The sequence below is a fragment of the Gorilla gorilla genome, chromosome 11 (assembly GCF_029281585.2).
Source record: "Gorilla gorilla gorilla isolate KB3781 chromosome 11, NHGRI_mGorGor1-v2.1_pri, whole genome shotgun sequence".
NCBI lineage: Eukaryota > Metazoa > Chordata > Mammalia > Primates > Hominidae > Gorilla > Gorilla gorilla.
In genome coordinates, this window is record NC_073235.2 from 92,618,384 (window position 1) to 92,636,170 (window position 17,787).

At 41.8% G+C, this 17,787-nt stretch overlaps 1 protein-coding gene across 16 annotated transcripts in view; it reads left to right on the top strand.

Annotated features, from left to right (window-relative positions):
* Positions 1 to 17,787, top strand: part of C11H2orf88 (chromosome 11 C2orf88 homolog) — a 323,752-nt gene that overhangs the window by 293,370 nt on the left and 12,595 nt on the right. Inside the window, exon 1 of one of the 16 annotated variants that reach the window (XM_055379258.2) lies at positions 6,837 to 6,853. The exons of the other annotated variants lie outside the window; for them this stretch is intronic. The gene's annotated coding sequence lies outside the window, so the exon portion shown is untranslated. Of the gene's footprint in view, positions 1 to 6,836; positions 6,854 to 17,787 lie in introns of those variants that run through there. 16 annotated transcript variants of the gene reach the window in all.

Consider the following 17,787-nt stretch of genomic DNA (forward strand, 5'->3'; position numbering starts at 1 on the left):
TACCACAGGTTGGGTGGGCTTAAGCAATAGAAACTTATGCCCCAGTTCTGCAGGATGGGAAGTCGAGATCATGGGCGACAGCACAATTGGGTTCTGATGAGGGCTGTCAAGGAGCCAGGGCAAGCAGGCTCTCTGGTTTCTGTTTTTATAGGGGCACTAATTCCATCCTGAGGGCTTCACCCTCGTGACCTAATTACTTCCCAAAGGCCCCATCTCTAAATATGATCACATTGGGGATTAGGGTTTCAACATATGAATTTGGGAGCAGGGGGGAACACAAACACTTAGGCCATCATAGACTTACAAGGCTGAATCCTAGCTGAGTTATTTACTATTATCAGATGTGGTACAGATTTTCTCCATCAGTGGCATACTGCCAGGACCATCAACTTTGGAACTGGGAAGAGACATACTTAGCTCTCTGAACTGTTTCTTCATCTTTATATATGCATATATTATTACCTGTTTTTCATGGTTTCAGGTTTTTACTGTTGGGGATTCAATCCCAGCAATGTTAGTTTCCTTATGTTTCTGTCTCCTCACGCGCTGCCTCCCATCCCCCATCCCCAACCAGGACCCAAAGATGGACTATGTCATATTGATGGGTTTTAATTTTGCTCTGAGAAAAGAGAAGATAACTGATATTAACCATAGAAATTCCTATGAAGCTTTTTTTTAATGGGACAGCAGCCTCATTGTTCACATGTAATCTCAAATTGGGATGATGTATTGTGGTAAAGAGGTTAGATTCACTATTTTCTTATCACTTTATGTAAATTAGATGTGTAGAGTCAAACTCAGTTCTTAGATCAGGCTGGTTGGGAGTCTGGAATGTTGATAAGAGACTGTGTACATTGAACTTCCTTGTACATAAAAACTGATAGTCTTAGATCAGATAAAGTAGCAATGTCTCAAGAATTGAACTCTCTGGAACTGAGCTAACCACTCTCTTGGGAAATAAAATTTTAATTTAACTATCTGATGGGTTCCCAGGAACTGTCTTTAATTGGTGGCTAGTCCTTTAAATTGAGATGGTAATTTAGTTCAAAACCAGGAAGTGTATTTGGGTTCTTAGAAAGACCTCTAGGAAGCCAATCAAACAAGCACCTTTTCTCCTTTCATATAGAGCATGGGTTATCCATAAATTGCCTCTTGTAACCATAATTCCAATTCTTTATTACAAAATGCAAGTAAAATAGAAAAAAAGTTAAAAAAAAAAAAACAGTGCAATTCTCATACTATTTAAAATATTTTACTGAAGGTGAAGGAAGGCCTGAAAATGAAGCCAAAAGAGGTAGGAAAACTGCACTAGTAGCTAATTCCCACCTAACAACCTCTTAAAATAATCATGGTTTTCTTAGAGGTACTCCAAAACTATTCTATTCAACTTTTCAAAATGAAAATCATTTTATTGGACTTTTTTTCTGACTACAAGTATAATCAATCTTCATTGTAAAGTTTTTTTATAAGTTCAAAAAAATACAAGCCTTTCTCTAAAATTCTTAGTTCTCTCAGTCTCAGCTAATAACCTTACCTTGCTTTACTGAGCACTGACGTGATTCCATTTTTCTTCAACTCTACTCAATAAATATATAATTGGTGGATATTTATTTCTCTTTTTTTGGCCAGAAAAAATTTCATATTACTCAAAATACTTAAATTCAATGGACAGTGGTTCCATTAAGTTTTAAGAGCTTCAGATCTTGGTAGTTAGTGGCAAGAATACCCACAAATAGACTAAGTTTATGGGGGGAAAATAACTTGCTGGGGAAAACAAAACATTTTCTTTGAATTCTTTGTTATCGTCTCAGGCATTACGGTAGGCCAGGTCAATATACTTTTTCATCTGGATTTCTGTGGCATGATTGGTTCATGCCACTGATCTCTACCCACATGCTCAGAGTTGCCAAATTTACCCTAAATCTATTCAAGAACAATTTTTTACATCATTTTTACAATTTAAGAATTTTCAACGGGTGTCTGTTCCTTATCTTAACAAATCACCCTAGCTTGGCACCAGCAGGTTGAACACGCCTTGCTAGTTATTCTCTCATAGACTCATTTTTTTCCCATCCATACTTATTCTATCTGCTCCATGCTCATTGCCACGCCTGTTCTTTGGCATAGGCTATATGCACTCATTCCCTTCTTTCAACAATTTAAATGGTAGGATTGTCTCATGGTTCAGATCCAAACTTACCCACTTTTCATTGACCTCCTGTTATTTGCATTTTACAGTATTTTCTGTCCTCTCCCACTATTATGCATTTACTAGTTTGTTTACTTCTAGCTATACTTTAGTTATTTTATAACTATCTTATCTCTGTGGCTGGCTCTATGTTGGAATTGCCAATGTAATATGAAATATAACATCCATGGCATAGATCGTTGTCCAGAAACACAGAAAACCTAGAAAATATCATTGTTCTGAATACTTTATCACCCTATTCAAGCCAAATATTCTACCATCAGAAGTCCACCAGTTTTGTTGACAACCCATCATTTTTTCAAATCTCCATACCTTTACAATGGATACTGCTCATAACAATTAAGGGATTAGGAATTAGATAGGAGGTTTGCTGCCCAGAACTAGGGCCAGATTTAGCAGGCCATTCTAAGGACACCTGAGATGTTGGAAAGCAACATAGAATAATAGAAGGAGCACTGGCTTTGGACTCAGGCCTGGTTCAAATTCAAGTTCTAGCACATATTAACAGTTACCTTATTTTTTCCATTTTCTCATATTTAAAACAGAAATTATACATACCTCACAATGCTAGTGTGATGATTAGATGAGATGGCATGGCCGAGTGCAGCGGCTCACGCCTGTAATCCCAGCACTTTGGGAGGCTGAGGCGTGCCGATCACCTGATGTCAGGAGTTGGAAACCAGCCTGCCCAAAATGGCGAAACCCCGTCCTAACTAAAATTACAAAAAAATTAGCTGGGTGCGGTGGTGGGCACCTGCAATCTCAGCTACTCCAGAGGCTGAGGCAGGAGAATCGCTTGAACCCGGGAGGCAGACGTTGCAGTGAGCCGTGATCATGCCACTGCACTCCAGCCTCGGTGACAAAGAGAGACTCCATCTCAAAAAAAAAAAAAAATAAAATAAAATAAAAATGAGATGGCATGTGAAGGGCTGTTATGGTTCTCAGCACATAGTAGATGTTCAATAAATAGTAACTATTATCTCTAAGTTAGAGTTAATTCTCTACTACATCTGATGAGGTTAGCAGTTAAGTGAAATATCACAAACCATAAAATATTCGTACATAGAATAGTTTCTTATGTTGAATTATCTGGAATTCGTGAGTACCAATTCATTCAACATTTGGCAGTTGGTTTGCTTTCTAAGAAAAAATGTTCAAAAGATTGAAAGCTGCCTCCTTAGCCAAGGACCACAGCAGAACTCACTCTGTCCTCATAGAGGGCATACACTGTAAGACGTCAAGATAATGCCTGTAGTACTGGGGTGAATGTAGTTCAAATGCCAAGTGCACATGAATTTATATTGTGAAACAACTCCTAAAATGATAGAATCTTGGCTTTGAGAAATTTTATTCTTTGTAAAAATCTCCCTCATAGCTTCCCAGATAGATCATCTGACTTCTGCTTGAAAGGGAAGCTCACCATTTCACAAACCAGACCATCGTCTTCTAAGTTATAACCAATAGACAGTCCTCTCTTAAATAAATCCAGAACTCCCTGCTGTATTATACAGTAAATTCCTCTTCAAAGTTTAGCCTGTTAACTTTCTTTAAAATTCAAGATCGAGAAAATTGTTAAGTACAGTGAGTTCTGAGTTCCTCTCCAAAGAACCAGTATGTCAGTATGTTCAGCTTCCCTGTTCTTTGTTCTCCATCTTAAAGTCTGACTTTCTTGTTCTTTACGTCTTCTTGCCCCTAGTTTCAGTAAACAACCCCCTCCTAGCTTCTGTCACCTGCTCTGTCCTTAGTCACCTGCTCTGTCCTTAGTCATCCTTAGTCACCTGCTCTGTAACCATCCCTCCCACCAAAACTACTCACCCTGCCACTCCGGCTCCTACCTTTGCTCTCTTTAAAATAGCCCAGTCAGAATTAGCTTAGACTGTGTGGTCCAACCCTAGCCAATAGGGGAAAAACATAGCAGTAGGGACTAGCTGCATTAGGAATAAGACCCCCTTCCCCTCCCTTGTCTGGTGTGCTCTCACCATTGCTCCATCCGCAAAACACACCCTTCTATAGAAGTAAATTGCCTTGCTGAGAAAACTTTTGTCTGAGGGCTGTTTTCACTTGGTGGCACTGAGCATTTGCTTCCAACACTGCCATGCCTTCTTCCTGCTGGTTCTAGTACTGCCCATCAGAGCAACGCAGATTAAATACAGTCCCGCGTCCATATGAATACCCCTCAGATTTCTCTTCTCATTCTCCATAACTTCTTCAGGATAAATATTCTAATGTCTTCAGTTATGTGGCTATGCCCTCTTTCAAGGTATATTAGTCAAATATTTAATTTAAAAATCATGAGCTAATAAATATGTGAAAGTCCATAATTCCAGGGAGAAGCTAAACTACGTTGATCAAATTGGGACAGATTGTTTTTAACACCCAAGGCAGTGAGACAATGGAAAGTGACTCATACTGAAAGGCACATATGCCCTAAGTAAAAAAACAGAACATGCAATATAATATGAAATTTGAAATAGCAAATTTTGGACCAATGGTTATTGCAGTATTTATCTGACTTTTAACAATGTCTTATACTCACATTTGTAAGCAAATAAAAGTTGGCCCCATCTTAATGCCAAAAATGGTTATCAAAATAAATGTAGGTGAAGACTTATAGAAGCTTGGATTCATGGGCCCAAGCAGTAATGTTCTTCTCTGTTTAAACTGAGATGAAATTATATAAAGCACCAAAGCAAAGAATCATGCTCAACTCCACAAACATTTCATGCCTTCCATGTGTCAGGTGTTGGAAATAAGTACATAAGATACATAGATTACATAGAGTACATAGTTCCTATCCTCAAGATACTCAGAATTTGGTGGTGGGGGTAGGGGTGGTAGAACAAATATAGGTAACCATAAAAGACAACAACAACAACAAAATCAGATGCTTATTTATTTCCAGGCATGTCTACCTCTTTGGGGATTGTTAAATCTACTTATACCATAGAAATATAGTGTCTATTAATGATGCTTTAAAGACTTCAAAATGTATTTAAGTTCAGCATAAAGATCTTTTGACAGATCTTGTATAGGAAGATGAGGCTTGTTTATTGACAGATGCACATCAGTAAACTTAAAGACCAAACTCAGCACAAAAATGAATGCAGAACAACTTTAAGAACCAAACAAGTGAGAAGAAATAGACTGATGGTATAGTTGACAGCTTATATAGTTGTAAATATAATGAACAGAACTGGATTATACATTACACAGTCAGGAGATACTATTCCACAATAGTCTCATGCTCTGCATTAAACTCTTATTTGGAACTATTCCCTAGTTTGGGTTGCCAGACATTTAGCTACACCTGGAGAACCAGAATGGGTCTAGAGAAGCCTAACAAATGTGAGTAAAGAAAATTCTGTGAGAAAAACTAAAGAATTTTTTTCTTCAGGAGTGAGAAGCTCGGAGGGGCTATTTGATTTTTGTCTTCCACATAAGGAAAATGTCAATCACTTCTCACTTCAGTGACATAATGAGTAAGACTATAATGGCCTACAGTACCATTTGGAAAATTTAATTCATAAGAGCTTTTAAGCATATCATGATATATATTAAGATATTATAATGGCAAACTGCCATGGTTTGAATGTTCCCTCCAAAATTCAGATGTTGCCGATGTGATAGGATTAAGAGGTAGGGCCTTTAAGAGGTGATTAGGCCTTTGGAGCTGTTCCCTTGTCAATGGGATTAAAACCCCTTTAAACGAGGCTTCTTGCGGCATTTAGCTAGGGTTCCCCACCTCTGGAGGATCCAGCCCTCACCAGAAAACCTACCAAACCTGCTTGTGCCATGATCTTGGTCTTCCCATCCTCCAGAGCAGTGAGAAAACACATTTCCCTTCTTTATAAATTATCTTGTCTTAGGTATTCTGTCACAGTAGCACAGAATGGGCTAGAACAGAAACTCTGCTGGTAGGTTTACATTTTCACTTGTTTGGCTATATAGGTAATCTAATGATTTGCAATTTGATTCTGGGAAAATGGTAAACAAGAAGAGGTCTTTCCCACAGTGTCATTAAGGTTCACAACAAAGTTTTAAAGCCTGCTTGGGCATAGAAACAACTAGGAGTAGTGAAAAAGAGTTCAGAAAAAGTTTCAGGAGCAAAGTATGAGACATTTTCTTTTTTTTTTGACACGGAGTCTCGCACTGTCACCCGGGCTGGAGTGCAATGGTGTGATCTTGGCTCACTGCAACCTCCACCTCCCAGGTTCAAGCGATTCTCCTGCCTCAGCCTCCCGAGTAGCTGGGATTACAGGTGCCTGCCACCACACCCGGCTAATTTTTTGTATTTTTAGTAGAGACGGAGTTTCAGTATGTTGGCCAGGCTGGTCTCAAACTCCTGACCTTGTGATCTGCCTGCCTTGGCCTCCCAAAGTGCTGGGATTACAGGCATGAGCCACTGCATCCAGCCAAGACATCATTTTCATACCCACTCCTAGTTCTTCATCAAGAAACATTTTTAGGTGTCTTGAGTTACAGAAAGTGTTAAAGAATCAATACACCATTTCTGCTTCTGAATTTTTAAAGCTTTGTATCCTAAAACCTTAATTAGGGTCTGACATGAAAATGTGTCTGTTGCCTACTCAGAGAAGATATCTGGGCCTCTCAGCCAAATCCGAATAAAATCTTAGCAAATACGAGGTAAGTTCACTGTTTTGGAGAGGCCATTTTAGATTGAACACACAAAAACTAGCACATAAAACCTGAATCAGTGAGAAATATATGTAAGAAATAGCCATGTTTTCCAATAACCACTAAAAGATTTTTTTTTCCCTAGACCAGTGGACTGTTATTATATGAGAAACGAAGAGGTAGAACCTAAAAATGAGTTTCCTCAATGGTCATACCTATGTGCTATTCTATCAGGGTTCATATCCCATAATGGTATTTTTTTTTTCTGTCTCCTCAGTAAGTTTATCTTGTTTGCATTTAAATTTTCCTCTACCCACTCAGTTGGCTTTGGCTTCTTATTTTGTAACCTGAGATAAGTTCTGGGGGTAGGGGTGGAGGTGGTGGGAGCAGGTGGGGAGTTAGTGTCATTTTCTATTCTTTATAAATCTTTTCTGTGATTTGCGTTACCTCTCTCTAGCGTACGTGAATTCTCTAGCCTCCATGTGAATGAACACTCGCAAACTATGCCATCCCCCTCTCCAGTCCTCACCACTTCATTATCAGAAAACCGACTGAGACATTTGACTCTCTGATATGCTTGTAAGAGCCCCAGTGGCAGACAAGTGAATCCCAGGGCCCAGATCCTTCCTGACAAGGCCACATCATCTCACTGCTTAGAGTACTTTTAGAAAGGAGGTCCCTTCTGCCTCGCCAGCATAACCTCCCTTGCTTCTCCCAGAGGTGCAAGCTCTGACTGGTCTGCCTGAGGCAAAAATGGAAGTTAAAGGTGCTCGTTTAAGTAGAGAAACCAGTGGAGGGAGTCAGCTATGTACCTCTGTGGTCTGTCTGTCTGACGTGGAAGTTTTATGGGGCTGGGGATGGAAATGGGAGTTCTTTACAGAGCAAAGAGTATGTGAGTGCCTTGATTTGATTCTGCTAACTGCAAGTTTACTATTTAAAATGCAATCCTCAATCCAGCTCAGTATTTGTTTCCTGTCAACAGCATGGACCCTAGGGTGAGATTGCTTATGTTCAAATTCCAGGATTTTATCATTGCTGTTTTTATGACTTTTACTTCTATGAACTCTGGAGAAAACAAAACCACTAAACACTTGCTACAGCCCCTCACCCTAACCACATTCACCTCAGGCCATCGCTGGGTCCTTCCTCACCCCTTTCACTTCATTCCCCAACTTTTAAAAAGTTATCTCAGCACTTTCAAAATCCTGCAGTTTGTCTCTGCCACCACCAGTTTGAGGAGTTCTTGGTTCCTGTCGCCTCTATCCTTGTTCAAGCCCAGGTGAGGACAGAGGGGCAGAAATGCTATGCCCTGACTCCCAGTTCTAGGCTGGGCAGCTGGGAGGAGAGCCAGCTTTCCCGAATCCCAGGGGCAGAAGGCGCCAAGTTCCCTCGACGCGTCTTCCCTCCAAGTCTTACATGGCACCATCTTGACCAGACGCATGGCCTGCAGTCCTGAGGAGAGAAGTCAAGGCTATTTTCCAGGCCCAACCTGCAAGGACCTGTTCACACTGGCCTGGACCTGAGAGAGGCCCCGCAGAGAGGAGAGCAGAGAGGGCCACTCACAGAAGGGTGGCGGTGCGGTCTCCCCACCAGCCCCAGGCTTGTCCCTCCTGCTCTACTCTCTCCAGTGCACACTCATGAGGGCAGCCGGGAAGATGGCAGAGGCCACAGGCTAGGTCCTCCCTTAGTCATCCCTGCCAGACCTGACCTGGGTCTCCCCCACCAGCTTGGCCAGCCCTACGATGGCAAAGGAAGGGTCAGGCTCCAGCCTGGCAGGAGCAGCTTGGCTCGGTGTGTAGGCCTCGCTCCCTCATGGCCCGCTTCATTTGTAGACCAAAGGCTGGTCCAATTTGTTCTCAAACTGAGTGAAAGAAATTTTCAAGTTTATGGATTTCTCTTCTGATGGAGGCCAGAGACTCTCACCCACTTTTTCTTTCCTTCTGACCTGGTAACTGGGAAGTAAAAAACACAAATTTCTAAGTGTCTCCTCTGCCTAGATCACATCAAGAACTGACGCCATCCCCTCAGTGTGGAACCCAGGGGTCTCCTAAGGATGATTCCAGCACTAGGTTGATAGAAGTTTAAAGCTGGGGAAGGAAGAGCACAAGAAAATTACATAACTTAAGTGAAGAACTAGGCCTAAAAGTGGAACCTTGCATTTGAGCATAATTATTTAGCATGGTGTGCCTGAAATATGTAGAACTGAATAATTTGTTTTATGTAAGTATAATCAATTTGTATACATTAAAATTGATACTGGCTGGGTGCGGTGGCTCACACCTGTAATCCCCACACTTTGGGAAGCCAAGGCGGATGGATCACCTGAGGTCTGGGGTTCAGGATCAGCCTGGCAAACACGGTGAAACGCTGTCTCTACTAAAAATACAAAAATTAGCCTGGCATGGTGGCAGGCGCCTGTAATCTCAGCCACTCAGGAGCTAAGGCAGGAGAATCGCTTGAACCTGGGAGGTGGAGGTTGCAGTGAGCCAAGATTGCGCCATTGCACTCCAGCCTGGGCGACAAGAGCAAGACTCCATCTCAAAAAAAAGAAAAAAAATTGATACTTATCAGGAAAATCAATTAATATAGGTATACTTACATTCTATGATTGTCAGGATGTACCAACTCCAATCCCATTAATCATACTAGCATGAAGAAAAATTACATTTCTGGGCCACTGGGTTTGTATATAACCTTAGCTAATTTAAGCCTGGATAAAAATAAGAATGCTTGATTCATTTAAAATCTGAGATTCTGAGCTAGATTTTTGTGTAACTTAAACTTCTCAACTCTTCTGCAATCTAGGTTTATTTTTTACGATAATGTACCTTCAAAGAGCTAAGTCTCAGTTTGTAGATTGTTAGTTTTTTAAGTTCCACTCTCTTTCGTTGTACTGCTGAACTCTGGGCCTCTGTGTCCTCATCTGTAATGTGGAGTCAAAATTATCACTAAGGTCCCTTCAAGCATGAATTTCGCATTGACTAATCCGTTGTAGAACACAAGGAAAATAATGGTTCTTTTGTAGTTCTCTTGGGACTTTTACTATTGCTAGAAATCATGCTGGGCAGATGCAGGCATCACATGGACTGTGCGGGGAAGTGTAACTCAATAATGGCTATGTTTTGAGGCAGTGGTATTCAATGCTTTAAAGAGTGAGAAAATGGCCTTTAGAGATACTTTGTTTGAAAGAGAAACACGCTTGGAAAATGTTCTTGAGTATTTCTGTATGGAAAAGTATAAAATGGATATGTCCTTTAAATGTTTAAGTACTTCCAACACTTTTGCTCTGCATACTCCTGGTGCAAACGAGGTGGGAAGGGCGGAATCCCTGGCCTAGCTCTGCAAGAGTGGGGTTTCAGGTCAAAGCAGGTCTGGCAGCTCTGCCCGGCCCAAGCGCAGAACCCTTAGCTGGGAAGGCCGCGGCCAGGCTGCGGGGCGCCCTGCAGGCGGGCTCAGTGCCCCGGCCCAGCACCTGTTGTCCCAAGGCAGGCCCCGCGGGGGAGAGGCCTTGGAGAGCAGCGCCCCCCTCTCACCAGGGCGGAGCTCAGGAGAGTTCGCAGCCCAGGGGGCCAAGACCAGGGGCAGGGCCAGCGAAATGCCTCGTTGGCTCTTACTTTCATTGACCTCTGCGATGCCTCGCTGGCTTCTGCTTTCATTGACCTTTGCGGGTCTGTTCCCGCTGCGGCGCCGGCAGCTGCTTGGTAGTTGCGGGGGGCGTGAGGGCGGTGGCCCAGACCAACCGGCTGGCAGCCCAGCTCCGCTCCGCCCGCCCCTGCCTCGGACCCTGCGCCTGAGGAAGTATCGAGGCAACCCTCTGCCACCCGGAGTTCGTGGGTCGCTCCCAGAGGGCGCGCCCTGGAGCCGAGCGCCCTTGGGCGGCCATCTGGGGGCCAGGTGCGGGCCGCGAACCCGCGAGGAGCGCGCGGCGGGCGCGGCGGCGACGGCAGGAGGAGGGGCCGGGAGCCCGGGCGCCGCCGAAGGACGCCCCGTCCTCCACATGCTGCCACTTGGCTGAGCCGGGCGCCGGCGAGAAGGCGGCGCCGCTGCCCTGGCAGCTGGACTGCACTTTGCCCCCGCCCGGCCTCAGCTGCCGCCCGCCCAGACGCCAGCAAGCCCCCCTCCCACGGCAGGGCTGCTCCGGGAGCTTCGGAGACCCGCCCCGGGCCTGAGCGCAGGATTCCTCCGGGACCCCACGGCTGTCCGGACGTGCCATGGGCGCGCAGCTGCCGGGCAACGTGTTGTGTAAGTGAACATCTGGGAGGTGGGTGACTGGTGAAGGGCGGGTGTCTGTCGGTCTTTGCTTGTCAGCTGTGCCTTTTAGATTTTTCAATGGCAGAAACCCATGAGTTACAGGAGGCTTTAATTAAACGAGACCTTTCTCAGCCAGCTGCCGTGGATAGAGCCTCACATCTCCGTCCCCTAATCGAGAAGAGTTAGCCCCTACCCCTTCAATTTTGTTCTGGGCTTCCCAGTGAAAGGTATCTCATTATGAGTTGCAATTCCACCCTGCTTCCTACCTGAAGAGTGAGTGAAGATTTTCAGGTAAGAGATTTGCCCGTGAACATTGCATTGATATGCCAAGCTGTCAGGCTTGTGCTCTGAATGGCATATCATGAGCAAAGTATTAGCTCTCGTGCTCTTTGGAGCTGTGGGAGGCTGAATATTGAGGTGAAATGATGCAAATAAGAAATTAAGAGGAGTAGACGGGTAAGATCCTTTAGCCATGAGTTAAGGGGTCAAAGAAGCAAAGCGGAACAATTGGAGTTGTCTCGCTTGTCTCTGGTCTGACACCAGCCCTTCCCCTATCCTTTAGGGAATTAGGTTAACATAAAATTGTAAACTAGTAAATGTTCTTATCTTTTTAGGATCTAGTGTATGTGGCAGCTCTCTCAGGGAAATTTTTAGATAAGAATTCGGAGGAATATGGAATCTACTTTTATTATGACAAAGTATAAATCAAACCAAGATCAACAGTTGGCTATTCCTTTTTCCCTTTGGATGAGGCTGTTTTCAAACACCTAACATGGCTATCATAAATGGCAAATAACATTATTTAGGCATTCTGCTTTCAAGCAGAATGGTCTGGAGGAATAATTTCAGTTTTTAATTTTGTTTTGCCATTAAACAAAAATTATAATCATTACTTATTTAGGTCCACACAATGTTGTAACAAAAGGATGCTTTAAAATTGTAGACCAACCTCCAATCCATTTTATTATCTCCTCTATAGCACTCCTGACAGGCCAGCCACATTTTGATGGAACACTTCAGTGACAGGAAGCTCATTACATTTTTAGGGGTTCCTCCTTTTCTGTTGTTAGCAAGGCCTTGTTTACGCTGAACTGACAATCACTTAGGAAGCAGTACCTGTTTCTCGTTAGTCCTACCTGGCCAATAGCGCTCCAACTGTGAACTTAGAAACAAGATTTTTCTGCAAAAAGGATCTGAAACCTTAGTCAGTCTGAAAAGGGTCCATGACCCAAAAATAGTTAAGAAATGAAAGGTCTAAAGTGATACAAAATAATATTTTTGTCTCCTTTGCTTGACAGCCTTTCAGATCCGAGCCTCAGTTTCTCATCTGTAAAATGGGAATAATATACTTTGTCTAACCCTAGGGTTATTGTGAGGATTAAATTAATAATATTAATAAAGTACTTAGTAGAGGTGCCTAGGAGTCAGTAAATGTTAGTTATCTTCAATAAATACTAGTTTTTATGTTTCCTTCCTTACCTAAGACCCCTCTCTGTGCTAAAGATCCTTAGCCCAAAATTGAATTCAATAAGTCAGTTTAACCCAAACAGTGCAGGGTGCAATGAGCTGCCATCTTCAAATAAAATAATCTATTGCTTAATTGGCATTTGTAGTAAATACTCAGAAGTTGACTAAAAACCTCACCTCCATACTCCGTGTGCTTTGCTGTCAAGCAAAGGAGACAAAAATAAAGGTAGGCTTTATTAATTTTTAAATTATGCAGTTAAGCATTTCTTGAATCTGAATTTCTTTTTTCTCTTGGCTTGTATTACGTAAAGCCTCTGTATGGTTTGCAGTTTGTTAGATAGACGTTTTAATCTTATGTCATTCATCATGTTAATTCTACTTTTCAGTTTTGTGTCACCTACACATTTGCTGAATTTATTCACCAGACATTCAAGTCACTGATAATAGATAGGACAAGTCCTTTTGCTGTGACCGTGGTACCTCTAGAAACCTGTGGCACAGTAGGAATGGTCCTGGATTTTTGGAGGCTGGTTTTGGAGTCTGGCCCTGACACCTACTAGCTTTGTGACCTTGAGAAACTTCAGTATCAATAAAATGAGGTAACATCTGCCTTTCAGGGTGGTTGTTAAAATTCAAAGTATTGAAAGTGCCAAGTATAATAATGGCTGGAAATCTAGTTGGCCTTCAGTAGATTTTGCTTGAACTAATGAATTAGCTGGACTCAGCCCTTTCTTATCAAACTATTCTAGTCCATAGAGCAGTCTTCTCCATAAGGACATTATGAGAAAAATGTCTTGCTGAAAAGTAAAGATCTTGCACATTCCCTGATCTACCACAAAAGTAAATAACATTAGTTTAAAAATGAATGATTCTTAGCAAATTGTTAGTCCCTAGAAATCCCCAGTCTTTTCCTCCACCCCTCATTGTTCCTTGTTTAATGTTTAAGTTTTGAATTTTGCCAGAGATAGATGTCAAACTATTAGTCTGTAAAGTCTAGGAATTCTAATTCTTTCTTTTAATTTTGAATATTAAAAATAAAAACACTGGGGGAAAAAAGTTCTGTTTGAATCTCTAGTCTCTTGAGACTGCCCTTCTTCTCCATGTTTTTATAGAGGTTGTCAGAATAGTTCTGTGCTGACATCTGCAGGTTCTCTTGGTACCCTGGAATATAATTCACCAGAATGTGAAGGCATGGACTATTTTAAAATGACCTCTTCTGTTTGCACCTTAGTTCTCTCTTAGTGAGGTTTCCATACTTTCCAGCTTGAAAATCATTTGCTTTTAAGGGAGCAAAATGTTGCTGAGCAGTTTTGTTTTCCTTCTCATTAGAATACGCCATCTATCCTTGGATTTGAGAATTTTAAAATGAGGCTTTCTTACTATACTTTCCATATAGTAAGTATACTATGCACAACATGCACTAAGTCGGTGGTTGAGAAGTAGAACCACTCATGGTGTTATAATGTTAAAAGTTTTGGCAGTAGCAAATAACTCTAATCAGTATCTCACATGGGAAGAGCCTTGTATTTTAAGAATGAATTTATTCCTTGTACGTTAAAAGTTGTGAAATTAAGAGTGTTTCACAAGGGGCTGAAGGTAACATAAATTAGTGAAGCTGAATGGGAGGGAGTAACAGATATGTGACCCAAAGAGTGAATGCCTAGCTTAGAAATATTCTAATTCAGAACAGTTTCAACACTGCACTGGCCCAACAAAACACTGGCCCAAACACTACTGCAAGTTTGTAGTCTTTGCATGTAAACAGCCTGCAAGAGGCAGAACTATGTAAATTTCACTGTGTTCTTCCCAACATCTAACATACTATAGGCACATGGATAGTTGATAAATAGGAAAACTTTAGTAAGCATTCATTAATCGCCTTGATGTAGAGAACTGTTCTGTAAAAAATAAAGAAAAAAATAACTCCTGCCCTTGAGGAATATCTAATCTCATTTGGGGAGACAGCACTTATAAATTAAAGACTAGACTTCAGTTCAAGAACAGAATTCTGAGGAAGGGTGGGAGGAGGACTGGGAAGTCTGCAATAAGGAGATGGGGCTTCCCCTATCCTCAAAGATAGTACTTGGGTTTAAGTAAGGAACAGGGGAAAGGGTGCTGGGTGGAGATAAAGGCGAGGTGGTGTGTTTCAACTTAAAGGAGGACTAGAAGTAGGAAATGAGAATGGGTGAGCCAAGGAGACTCACTTGATGGGAGAGGAAATTTCCTTGTATCAGTGAGAAATTAAGTCCATTGGGTAAAAACAGGGCTTTAAAAAATGTTTACATTAAATGTACCTCTCTTCCCCCAAGACACTGTACTGTTAGGCCACAGAAAATAGGAACCATACAGTAACTCTTTAGGTAAAGATGTGGAGTATATGGATCATGAAAGAACTATGAAACTTTAAATGGCAAAATTTTCTGAATTTCTTGGTCCTCTGACCTAGAGTCCTAGTGAATTTGAACACTGTTCTTCCATGTCTCTATACCAGAGTAATGATTCTTTTCAGTGCTCAAAATTACATATACTGCTGCCTACAATTTAATTCAGTGCACAGCACTTAACACTCTTTTATTAATTTATGCCTCCTACTTGTTCTAAAATGAAGTGGTTTTACTACATAAAGACTAATAGAAATTGAATTTGTAGGGGAGGAAAAAAGCTGTCCTCTACCCTCTTAGGTTTGTGACCAAGGCCTGTGAATCAAACTGATAAAAGAGTAATGGCATAAATAGAACAGATTTAAACACACGTATGCACAGGAGTTTGCAAAAGAAATGTGACTGGAGGAGGTGGTTAGAATTTGGGGCTTATCTACCAACTTAACAAAATGATAAAGCGGGAAGAGGTTCTAGATCAGATTTTCTTTACTAGTTGGTCAGAGCTCCTTTTCATTTTTCTGTGAGAATTTATATTATGGTGCTGGAGGAACTGCTGCAGATTGAAGGTCAACATTCATGGCCATAAATAGGAGTGGCCAGATGAAGCCACCTGGTAGCCAGAGTGAAGCCCAGAAGGGCTTAGGGAAATACCTGCTTGTGTATGTGTGTGGTTTTTTTCCTCTACCTGGAGGACCTGGTAAATGAGATGAAGTATTGATACCTGGACTTAAGACATCTATCGCCTGTTCAACAGTTAGTCTATCATCTAATTGTTCAAAATCCTAAATTACTGTTGTCATTCTTAGATTATAATTCTCTTTCCTCAATTATAATCTGGAGATATAATACAACACTTAATAATTAGATGTTAGTAGCTTTAGGAGACAATCTGGAGAGATAAGGAATGGAAATAACACAGAACATGTTCCACGTTCCAAGGGAAGTTCTAGATGCTTTACATATAGATTCACAATTTTTATTTTTTTGAGACAGAGTCTTCACTCTGTCACCCAGGCTGGAGTGCAGTGGTGCGATCTCGGCTCACTGCAACTTCTGCCTCCCAGGTTCAAACGATTCTGCTGCCTCAGCCTCCCTAGTAGCTGGGATTACAGGCATATGCCACCACACCTGGCTGATTTTTTTATTTTTAGTAGAGATGGGGTTTCACCATGTTGGCCAGGCTGGTCATGAACTCCTGACCTCAGGTGATCCACCCACTTTGGCCTCCCAAAGCGCTGGGATTACAGGCGTGAGCCACCATGCCCGACCAAAATCACAATTTTTAGATGACTGAGGTAGAGCCCAGTTCACAGATAAAATCATACCATACCGCTTTATTCAGGTTTATTAGAATCTCAAACATTGTCTCATTTCTTAACAATGTTATTTTCTCTGCCTCTCTATTGAGAAATTTTGGCCCCAAGTGTGACCACATGGAGTCATCCTGAGCCCATCCTGTCAGTGACCAGCTGTACAGTGTGTGTGCTCTAAGTGCCTAAGGATGAAACCGACTTCTCAGTTTCTAAGGTCCCTACAGTAGTGTTCTTTCGGTGACCTTCATACTGACCAAAGTCATATATACAGTATTTTGTAGCTTTTCCTTTTTGGTGAAAGACAAAGAACACTACATTTAAATTGTGTCCATTTCTGTTTGCCTGTTTAACCAATGTCACTTGATCCTGTTGTGAATTTATAGTCCAAGTGAATGATTCTCAATACTCCCAGTACAAAGACCTCCATTTACTGTCCAGTTTTCACGGAGCCCTACAAGAAAGTATATTCTTAATATCCATTATTAGAGAACATATAATGACAAATATGTTACTAGGAACTGAGATATATATATTTTTTATAAACTTATTTTTTATTTTTTTTGAGACTGAGTCTCGCTCTATCGCCCAGGCTGGAGTGCAGTGGCGTGACCATGGCTCACTGCAACTTCCGCCTCCCAGGTTCAAGTGATTCTTGTGCCTCTGTCTCCTGAGTAGCTGGAATTACAGGCACCTGCTACCATGCCCAGCTGATTTTTGTATCTTTAGTAGAGACGGCATTTCACCATGTTGGCCAGGCTGGTCTTGAACTCCTGACCTCAGGTGATCTGCCCACCTCGAGTTATGTTTTAATGAATTGGTATTTTTATTAATCACATCTACACTGAAATTTGAAAGACATTTTATATATATATGCATAAAACTTTTTCAAAGACCATAACATGGTTTTTATTATATATTTACATTAATTCAGGGTGAGACCAATTTTAAGCAATAACTTGAGATATAAGGCATCTTAGAAACTTGTGTAAAGGCTTAAGAATATGACATAAAATGGGACAATGGTAAAATAAACCATCCCTGTTAATCCAGTGTTTAAGATGGACTTCTGGGGAGTTAGCAGCCTATTCGTTTACAGAGCAGATTTTAGAAGTTACTTTTTTTTTTTTTTGCTGGCTTTGTGTTTGGGTCCAACTCATGTCCAAATTATGGCCTTTTTGTGATACCTTCCACTGGCATATTCCCAAGGAATTTACTCCTTTTGATGACACTGCACCCAGAATGGAGGAACACAGCAACAAAATGAACTATAAAGAATGGGCTAGCCAGGCATGGTGGCTCACACCTATCATCCCAGCACTTTGAGAGGCCAAGGCAGAAGGATCACTTGACGCCAGGAGTTCACAACCAGCCTGGGCAACATGGCTGTCTCTACAAACAATATAAAAAATAACCTGGGTATGGTGGCATGTGCCTATAGTCGCAGGTACTCAGGAGGCTGAAGCCAGAGGATAGTTTGAACCCAGGAGTTCGAGGCTGCTGTGAGCCACAACTGGCCACTGTACTCCAGCCC